A 9,270-nucleotide genomic window follows, 5' to 3' on the forward strand; every position below is an offset into this window, starting at 1 on the left:
TATGTGAGGTGATGTGTGAGGGTGTGTGTGAGGGTGTGTGTCTGTGAGGGTGTGTGTGAGAGGTGATCTGAGAGGTTGTGTGTATGTGAGGTGATGTGTGAGGGTGTGTGTATGTTTGGAGGTGTGTGTGAGGGTGTGTGTATGTGAGGTGATGTGTGATGGTGTGTGTGAGGGAGTGTGTATGTGAGGTGATGTGTGAGGGTGTGTGTATGTGAGGGTGTGTGTGAGAGGCGATGTGTGAGGGTGTGTGTGAGGGTGTGTGCATGTGAGGGTGTGTGTGAGAGGTGATGTGTGAGGGTGTGTGTATGTGAGGTGATGTGTGAGGGTGTGTGTATGTGAGGAGGCATGTGAGGGTGTGTGTATGTGAGGGTGTGTTTGAGGTTGTGTGTATGTGAGGTGATGTGTATGGGTGTGTGTGAGGGTGTGTGTATGTGAGGTGATGTGTGAGGGTGTGTGTATGTGAGGAGGTGTGTGTGAGGGTGTGTGTGAGGGTGTGTGTATGTGAGGTGGTGTGTGAGGGTATGTGTGTGGGTGTCTGTATGTGAGGTGATGTGTGAGGGTTTGGGTGAGTGTATGTGAGTTGACGTGTGAGGGTGTGTGTATGTGAGGAGGTGTGTGAGAGGGTGTGTGTGTGTGAGGGTGTGTGTATGTGAGGTGATGTGTCAGGGTGTGTGTGAGGGTGTGTGTATGTGAAGGTGTGTGTGTGAGGTGATGTGTGAGGGTGTGTGTATGTGAAGGTGTGTGTGAGAGGTGATGTGTGAGGGTGTGTGTAGGTGAGGTGATGTGTGAGGATGTGTGTATGTGAGGAGGCGTGTGAGGGTGTGTGTATTTGAGGGTGTGTGTGAGGTTGTGTGTATGTGAGGTAATGTGTATGGGTGTGTGTGAGGGTGTGTGTATGTGAGGTGATGTGTGAGGTTGTGTGTATGTGAGGAGGTTTGTGAGGGTGTGTGTGAGGGTGTGTGTATGTGAGGAGGTGTGTGAGAGGGTGTGTGTATGTGAGGGTGTTTGTGAGGGTGAGTGTATGTGAGGGTGGGTGTGAGAGGTGATGTGCGAGTGTGTGTGTGTGTGTATGTGAGGTGATGTGTGAGGGTGTGTGTATGTGAGGGTGTGTGTGAGGTTGTGTGTATGTGAGGTGATGTGTGTGGGTGTGTGTGAGGGTGTGTGTATGTGAGGTGATGTGTGAGGGTGTGTGTATGTGAGGAGGTGTGTGTGAGGGTGTGTGAATGTGAGGTGATGTGTGAGAGTGTGTGTGAGGGTGTGTGTATGTGAGGAGGTTTGTGAGTGTATGTGTGAGGGTGTGTGTATGTGAGGTGATGTGTGAGGGTGTGTGTGAGGGTGTGTGTATGTGAGGTGATGTGTGAGGGTGTGGGTGAGTGAATATGAGGTGTGTGTGAGGGTATGTATGTGAGGTGATGTGTGAGGGTGTGTGTGAGGGTGTGTGTATGTGAGGTGATGTACGAGGGTGTGTGTATGTGAGGGTGTGTGTGAGGTTGTGTGTATGTGAGGTGATGTGTGTGGGTGTGTGTGAGGGTGTGTGTATGTGAGGTGATATGTGAGGGTGTGTGTATGTGAGGAGGTGTGTGTGAGGGTGTGTGTATGTGACGTGATGTGTGAGGGTGTGTGTGAGGGTGTGTGTGTGGGTGTGTGTGAGGGTGTGTGTATGTGAGGAGGTTTGTGAGGGTGTGTGTGAGGGTGTGTGTATGTGAGGGTGTGTGTATGTGAGGTGATGTGTGAGGGTGTGGGTGAGTGTATGTGGGGTGTGTGTGAGGGTGTGTGTATGTGAGGAGATGTGTGAGGGAGTGTTTGAGGGTGTGTGTATGTGAGGTGATGTGTGAGGGTGTGTGTGAGGGTGTGTGTATGTGAGGTGATGTGTGAGGGCGTGGGTGAGTGTATGTGGGGTGTGTATGAGGGTGTGTGTGAGGGTGTGTGTGAGGGTGTGTGTATGTGAGGGTGTGTGTGAGGTTGTGTGTATGTGAGGTGATGTGTGAGGGTGTGGGTATGTGAGGGTGTGTGTGAGAGGTGATGTGTGAGGGTGTGTGTATGTGAGGAGGTGTGTGTGAGGATGTGTGTATGTGAGGTGATGTGTGATGGTGTGTGTGAGGGTGTGTGTATGTGAGGTGATGTGTGAGGGTGTGTGTATGTGAGGAGGCGTGTGAGGTTGTGTGTATGTGAGGTGATGTGTGTGGGTGTGTGTGAGGGTGTGTGTATGTGAGGAGGTGTGTGTGAGGGTGTGTGTATGTGAGGTGATGTGTGAGGGTGTGTGTATGTGAGGAGGTTTGTGAGGGTGTGTGTGAGGGTATGTGTGAGGGTGTGTGTATGTGAGGTGATGTGTGAGGGTGTGTGTGAGGGTGTGTGTATGTGAGGTGATGTGTGAGGGTGTGTTTGAGGAGTGTGTATGTGAGGTGATGTGTGAGCGTGTGTGTGAGGGTGTGTGTATGTGAGGGTGTGTGTGAGGTTGTGTGTATGTGAGGTGATGTGTGTGGTTGTGTGTGAGGGTGTGTGTATGTGAGGTGATGTGTGAGGGTGTGTGTATGTGAGGTGATGTGTGAGGGTGTGTGTGAGGATGTGTGTATGTGAGGGTGTGTGTGAGACGTAATGTGAGAGGGTGTGTGTATGTGAGCTGATGTGTGAGGGTGTGTGTATGTTTGGAAGTGTGTGTGTGAGGGTGTGTGTATGTGAGGTGATGTGTGAGGGTGTGTGTGAGGGAGTGTGTATGTGAGGTGATGTGTGAGGGTGTGTGTGAGGGTGTGTGTATTTGAGCGTGTGTGTGAGAGGTGATGTGTGAGGGTGTGTGTGAGGATGTGTGCATGTGAGGGTGTGTGTGAGAGGTGATGTGTGAGGGTGTGTGTGAGGGTCTGTGTGAGGGAGTGTGTATGTGAGGTGATGTGTGAGGGTGTGTGTGAGGGTGTGTGTATGTGAGCGTGTGTGTGAGAGGTGATGTGTGAGGGTGTGTGGATGTGAGGGTGTGTGTGAGAGGTGATGTGTGAGGGTGTGTGTGAGGGTGTGTGTGAGGGTGTGTGTATGTGAGGTGATGTGTGAGGGTGTGTGTATGTGAGGAGGCGTGTGAGGGTGTGTGTATGTGAGGGTGTGTTTGAGGTTGTGTGTATGTGAGGTGATGTGTATGGGTGTGTGTGAGGGTGTGTGTATGTGAGGTGATGTGTGAGGGTGTGTGTATGTGAGGTGGTGTGTGTGAGGGTGTGTGTGAGGGTGTCTGTATGTGAGGTGATGTGTGCGGGTTTGGGTGAGTGTATGTGAGTTGATGTGTGAGGGTGTGTGTATGTGAGGAGGTGTGTGAGAGGGTGTGTGTATGTGAGGGTGTGTGTGAGGGTGTGTGTATGTGAGGTGATGTGTGAGGGTGTGTGTGAGGGTGTGTGTATGTGAGGGTGTGTGTGAGAGGTGATGTGTGAGGGTGTGTGTATGTGAGGTGATGTGTGAGGGTGTGTGTATGTGAGGAGGCGTATGAGGGTATCTGTATTTGAGGGTGTGTGTGAGGTTGTGTGTATGTGAGGTAATGTGTATGGGTGTGTGTGAGGGTGTGTGTATGTGAGGGTGTGTGTATGTGAGGTGATGTGTGAGGGTGTGTGTATGTGAGGAGGTTTGTGAGGGTATGTGTGAGGGTGTGTGTATGTGAGGAGGTGTGTGAGAGGGTGTGTGTATGTGAGGGTGTGTGTGCCGTTGTGTGTATGTGAGGTGATGTGTGAAGGTGTGTGTGAGGGTGAGTGTATGTGAGGCTGTGTGTGAGAGGTGATGTGTGAGGGTGTGTGTGTGTATGTATGTGAGGTGATGTGTGAGGGTGTGTGTATGTGAGGGTGTGTGTGAGGTTGTGTGTATGTGAGGTGATGTGTGTGGGTGTGTGTGAGGGTGTGTGTATGTGAGGTGATGTGTGAGGGTGTGTGTATGTGAGGAGGTGTGTGTGAGGGTGTGTGTATGTGAGGTGGTGTGTGAGGGTGTGTGTGAGGGTGTGTGTATGTGAGGAGGTTTGTGAGGGTGTGTGTGAGGGTGTGTGTATGTGAGGGTGTGTATGTGAGGTGATGTGTGAGGGCGTGGGTGAGTGTATGTGGGGTGTGTGTATGTGAGGAGATGTGTGAGGGTGTGCTTGAGGGTGTGTGTATGTGAGGTGATGTGTGAGGGTGTGTGTATGTGAGGTGATGTGTGAGGGTGTGGGTGAGTGTATGTGGGGTGTGTGTGAGGGTGTGTGTGAGGGTGTGTGTATGTGAGGGTGTGTGTGAGGTTGTGTGTATGTGAGGTGATGTGTGAGGGTGTGTGTATGTGAGGGTGTGTGTGAGAGGTGATGTGTGAGGGTGTGTGTATGTGAGGTGATGTGTGAGGGTGTGTGTATGTGAGGAGGTGTGTGTGAGGGCGTGTGTATGTGAGGTGATGTGTGATGGTGTGTGTGAGGGTGTGTGTATGTGAGGTGATGTGTGAGGGTGTGTGTATGTGAGGAGGCGTGTGAGGTTGTGTGTATGTGGGTGTGTGTGAGGGTGTGTGTATGTGAGGAGGTGTGTGTGAGGGTGTGTGTATGTGAGGTGATGTGTGAGGGTGTGTGTGAGGGTGTGTGTATGTGAGGAGGTTTGTGAGGATGTATGTGAGGGTATGTGTGAGGGTGTGTGTATGTGAGGTGATGTGTGAGGGTGTGTTTGAGGTGTGTGTATGTGAGGTGATGTGTGAGCGTGTGTGTGAGGGTGTGTGTATGTGAGGGTGTGTGAGAGGTTGTGTGTATGTGAGGTGATGTGTGTGGGTGTGTGTGAGGGTGTGTGTATGTGAGGTGATGTGTGAGGGTGTGTGTATGTGAGGTGATGTGTGAGGGTGTGTGTGAGGGTGTGTGTGTGTGAGGGTGTGGGTGAGAGGTGATGTGAGAGGGTGTGTGTATGTGAGGTGATGTGTGAGGGTGTGTGTATGTTTGGCGGTGTGTGTGAGGGTGTGTGTATGTGAGGTGATGTGTGAGGGTGTGTGTGAGGGAGTGTGTATGTGAGGTGATGTGTGAGGGTGTGTGTGAGGGTGTGTGTATGTGAGCGTGTGTGAGGTGATGTGTGAGGGTGTGTGTGAGGGTGTGTGCATGTGAGGGTGTGTGTGAGAGGTGATGTGTGAGGGTGTGTGTGAGGGTGTGTGTATGTGAGGTGATGTGTGAGGGTGTGTGTATGTGAGGAGGCGTGTGAGGGTGTGTGTATGTGAGGGTGTGTTTGAGGTTGTGTGTATGTGAGGTGATGTGTATGGGTGTGTGTGAGGGTGTGTGTATGTGAGGTGATGTGTGAGGGTGTGTGTATGTGAGGAGGTGTGTGTGAGGGTGTGTGTGAGGGTGTGTGTATGTGAGGTGGTTTGTGAGGGTATGTGTGTAGGTGTCTGTATGTGAGGTGATGTGTGAGGGTTTGGGTGAGTGTACGTGAGTTGATGTGTGAGGGTGTGTGTATGTGAGGAGGTGTGTGAGAGGGTGTGTGTATGTGAGGGTGTGTGTGAGGGTGTGTGTATGTGAGGTGATGTGTGAGGGTGTGTGTGAGGGTGTGTGTATGTGAGGGTGTGGAGGTGATGTGTGAGGGAGTGTGTATGTGAGGTGATGTGTGAGGGTGTGTGTATGTGAGGAGGCGTGTGAGGGTGTGTGTATTTGAGGGTGTGTGTGAGGTTGTGTGTATGTGAGGTAATGTGTATGGGTGTGTGTGAGGGTGTGTGTATGTGAGGTGATGTGTGAGGGTGTGTGTATGTGAGGAGGTTTGTGAGGGTATGTGTGAGGGTGTGTGTATGTGAGGTGATGTGTGAGGGTGTGTGTGAGGGTGTGTGTATGTGAGGAGGTGTGTGAGAGGGTGTGTGTATGTGAGGGTGTGTGTATGTGAGGTGATGTGTGAGGGTGTGTGTGAGGGTGAGTGTTTGTGAGGGTGTGTGTGAGAGGTGATGTGTGAGGGTGTGTGTGTGTGTATGTAAGGTGATGTGTGAGGGTGTGTGTATGTGAGGGTGTGTGTGAGGTTGTGTGTATGTGAGGTGATGTGTGTGGGTGTGTGTGAGGGTGTGTGTATGTGAGGTGATGTGTGAGGGTGTGTGTATGTGAGGAGGTGTGTGTGAGGGTGTGTGTATGTGAGGTGATGTGTGAGGGTGTGTGTGAGGGTGTGTGTATGTGAGGAGGTTTGTGAGGGTATGTGTGAGGGTGTGTGTATGTGAGGTGATGTGTGAGGGTGTGTGTCAGGGTGTGTGTATGTGAGGGTGTGTGTATGTGAGGTGATGTGTGAGGGTGTGGGTGAGTGTATGTGGGGTGTGTGTGAGGGTGTGTGTATGTGAGGAGATGTGTGAGGGTGTGTTTGAGGGTGTGTGTATTTGAGGTGATGTGTGAGCGTGTGTGTGAGGGTGTGTGTATGTGAGGGTGTATGTGAGGATGTGTGTGTGTGTGTGTGTGTGTGAGAGGGTATGTGTATGTGAGGTGATGTGTGAGGGTGTGTGTATGTGAGGAGGTGATGTGTGAGGGTGTGTGTGAGGGTGTGTGTATGTGAGGGTGTGTGTAAGAGGTGATGTGTGAGGGTGCGTGTGAGGGTTTGTGTATGTGAGGTGATGTGTGAGGGTGTGTGTATGTGAGGAGGTGTGTGTGAGGGTGTGTGTATGTGAGGTGATGTGTGAGGGTGTGTGTGAGGGTGTGTGTATGTGAGGAGGTGTGTGAGAGGGTGTGTGTATGTGAGGGTGTGTGTGAGGGTGTGTGTATGTGAGGTGATGTGTGAGGGTGTGTGTGAGGGTGTGTGTATGTGAGGGTGTGTGTGAGAGGTGATGTGTGAGGGTGTGTGTATGTGAGGTGATGTGTGAGGGTGTGTGTATGTGAGGAGGCGTGTGAGGGTGTGTGTATGTGAGGAGATGTGTGAGGGTGTGTTTGAGGGTGTGTGTATGTGAGGTGATGTGTGAGCGTGTGTGTGAGGGTGTGTGTATGTGAGGGTGTATGTGAGGTTGTGTGTAGGTGAGGTGATGTGTGTGTGTGTGAGAGGGTGTGTGTATGTGAGGTGATGTGTGAGGGTGTGTGTATGTGAGGTGATGTGTGAGGGTGTGTGTATGTGAGGGTGTGTGTAAGAGGTGATGTGTGAGGGTGTGTGTGAGGGTGTGTGTATGTGAGGTGATGTGTGAGGGTGTGTGTATGTGAGGTGATGTGTGAGGGTGTGTGTGAGGGTGTGTGTATGTGAGGAGGTGTGTGAGAGGGTGTGTGTATGTGAGGGTGTGTGTGAGGGTGTGTGTATGTGAGGTGATGTGTGAGGGTGTGTGTGAGGGTGTGTGTATGTGAGGGTGTGTGTGAGAGGTGATGTGTGAGGGTGTGTGTATGTGAGGAGGCGTGTGAGGGTGTGTGTATGTGAGGAGGCGTGTGAGGGTGTGTGTATGTGAGGGTGTGTGTGAGGTTGTGTGTATGTGAGGTGATGTGTATGGGTGTGTGTGAGGGTGTGTGTATGTGAGGTGATGTGTGAGGGTGTGTGTATGTGAGGAGGTGTGTGTTAGGGTGTGTGTATGTGAGGTGATGTGTGAGGGTGTGTGTGAGGGTGTGTGTATGTGAGGGTGTGTGTGTGAGGGTGTGTGTATGTGAGGTGATGTGTGAGGGTGTGGGTGAGTGTATGTGAGTTGATGTGTGAGGGTGTGTGTGAGGGTGTGTGTATGTGAGTTGATGTGTGAGGGTGTGTGTGAGGGTGTGTGTATGTGAGGTGATGTGTGAGGGTGTGGGTGAGTGTATGTGAGTTGATGTGTGAGGGTGTGTGTATGTGAGGGTCTGTGTATGTGAGGTGATCTATCACTTTCAGGGTCTGCATCAACTTCAGTGTTTGTTTCAGATTCAGGGTCTGTGTCAGTTTCACAGTTGGTATCACTTTCAAATTTTGCTTTTGTTTCAGGGCCGGTATCCATTTCAGAGTTTGATTCAGTTTCAGAGTCTGTATCGGTTTCAGTATCTTTTTCAGAGTTTGTTTTGGTTGCAGGATCTGTCTCACTTTCACAACCTCATCAGTTTCAGGGTCTGTAACGATTTCAGGGTTTGTTTCAGTTTCAGAATTTGTTTCAGTTTCACGATCTGTATGAGTTTCAGAGTTTGAATCAGTCTTAGTTTGTATCAGTTTCAGAGATTGCTTCAGTTTCAAGGTCTGTTTCAGTTTCAGATTTGTTTCAGTTTCAGAGATTGTTTTGGTTCCAGATTCTGTATCAGTTTCAGGTTTGTATCAATTTCAGAACCTATTTCAGGGTTTGCCTTAGATGCAGGATCTGTATCTCCTTCCCGACCTCATCAGTTTCAGGATCTGTATCGATTTCAGAGTTTGTTTCAGTTTCAGGTTTGTATCCGTTTCAGTATCTATTTCAGGGTCTGCCTTATTTGCAGGATCTGTTGCACTTTCAGGACCTCGCTCAGTTTCAGGGTCTTCCTCAGTTTCAGAGTTTGTTTCATTTTCAGAATTAGTATCAGTTTCACAGTTCATTTCAAGTTTGTTTCAGTTTCAGATTTGGCTTCGGTTTCTGGGGTCTTTATCAGTTTTAGATTTTGTTTCAGTTTCAGGTGCGCATCAGTCTCAGAGGTTGGTTAAGTTTTAGGTCTGTTTCAGTATCAGGTTTGCATCAGTTTCAGAATTTGTTTCAGTTTCCGGATCTGTAGCAGTTTCAGAGTTTATTTCAGTTTCAGGGTCTGTACGAGTTTCTGACTTTGTACTAGTCTCAGAGTTTGTTTCAGTTTGAGTATGTGTATCGATTTCAGAGTTAGATCACATCTCGGGTTTTGCTTCCACTTCAGTTTTGTATCAGTTTCAGAGATTGTTTCAGTTTCAGGTTTGTGTCTACTTCAGGGCCTATCAGTTTCAGAGTTAGTTTCTGTTTCAGGCTCATACCAGACTCTGAAAGTGAAACCAACTCTAAAGCTGAAACTTTAGCGCCCGGTTCAGTTTAGGGGTCTGTATCGGTTTCACAGTTATTTTCAGTTTTGTATCAGTTTCTTCATGTGTTTCAGTTTCAGGGTCTGTATCTGTTTCAGAGTTCGGTTCAGTTTCAAGATCTGTATCAGTTTCAAAGTTAATTTCTGTTTCAGGGTCTATAGCAGTTTCAGCATTTGTTTCAGTTTCAGGATCTGTGCTAGTTCAGGGATTGTTTCATATTCAGGATCTGTATCACTCTCAGAGTCTGCATCAGTTTCAGATTCACAATCTGTGTCAGTTTCAGAGTTTGTTTTTGTTTCAGAGCTTCTATCAGTTTTCGTACCTATTTCAGGATCTGTATCACTTTCCATCAGTTTCAGGGTCTGTCTCATTTTCAGAGTTTGTTTCAGTTTCAGAGTTAGTATCAGTT

The 9,270-nt window shown here is 49.5% G+C and overlaps 1 protein-coding gene across 1 annotated transcript in view; it reads left to right on the top strand.

Moving 5' to 3' along the window:
- LOC125450174 (complement C1r subcomponent-like) overlaps positions 1 to 9,270 on the top strand; it is a gene marked incomplete at its 5' end in the record, with an annotated part of 76,551 nt that overhangs the window by 65,185 nt on the left and 2,096 nt on the right.

The sequence above is a fragment of the Stegostoma tigrinum genome, unplaced genomic scaffold (assembly GCF_030684315.1).
Source record: "Stegostoma tigrinum isolate sSteTig4 unplaced genomic scaffold, sSteTig4.hap1 scaffold_426, whole genome shotgun sequence".
Classification (NCBI taxonomy): Eukaryota; Metazoa; Chordata; class Chondrichthyes; order Orectolobiformes; family Stegostomatidae; genus Stegostoma; species Stegostoma tigrinum.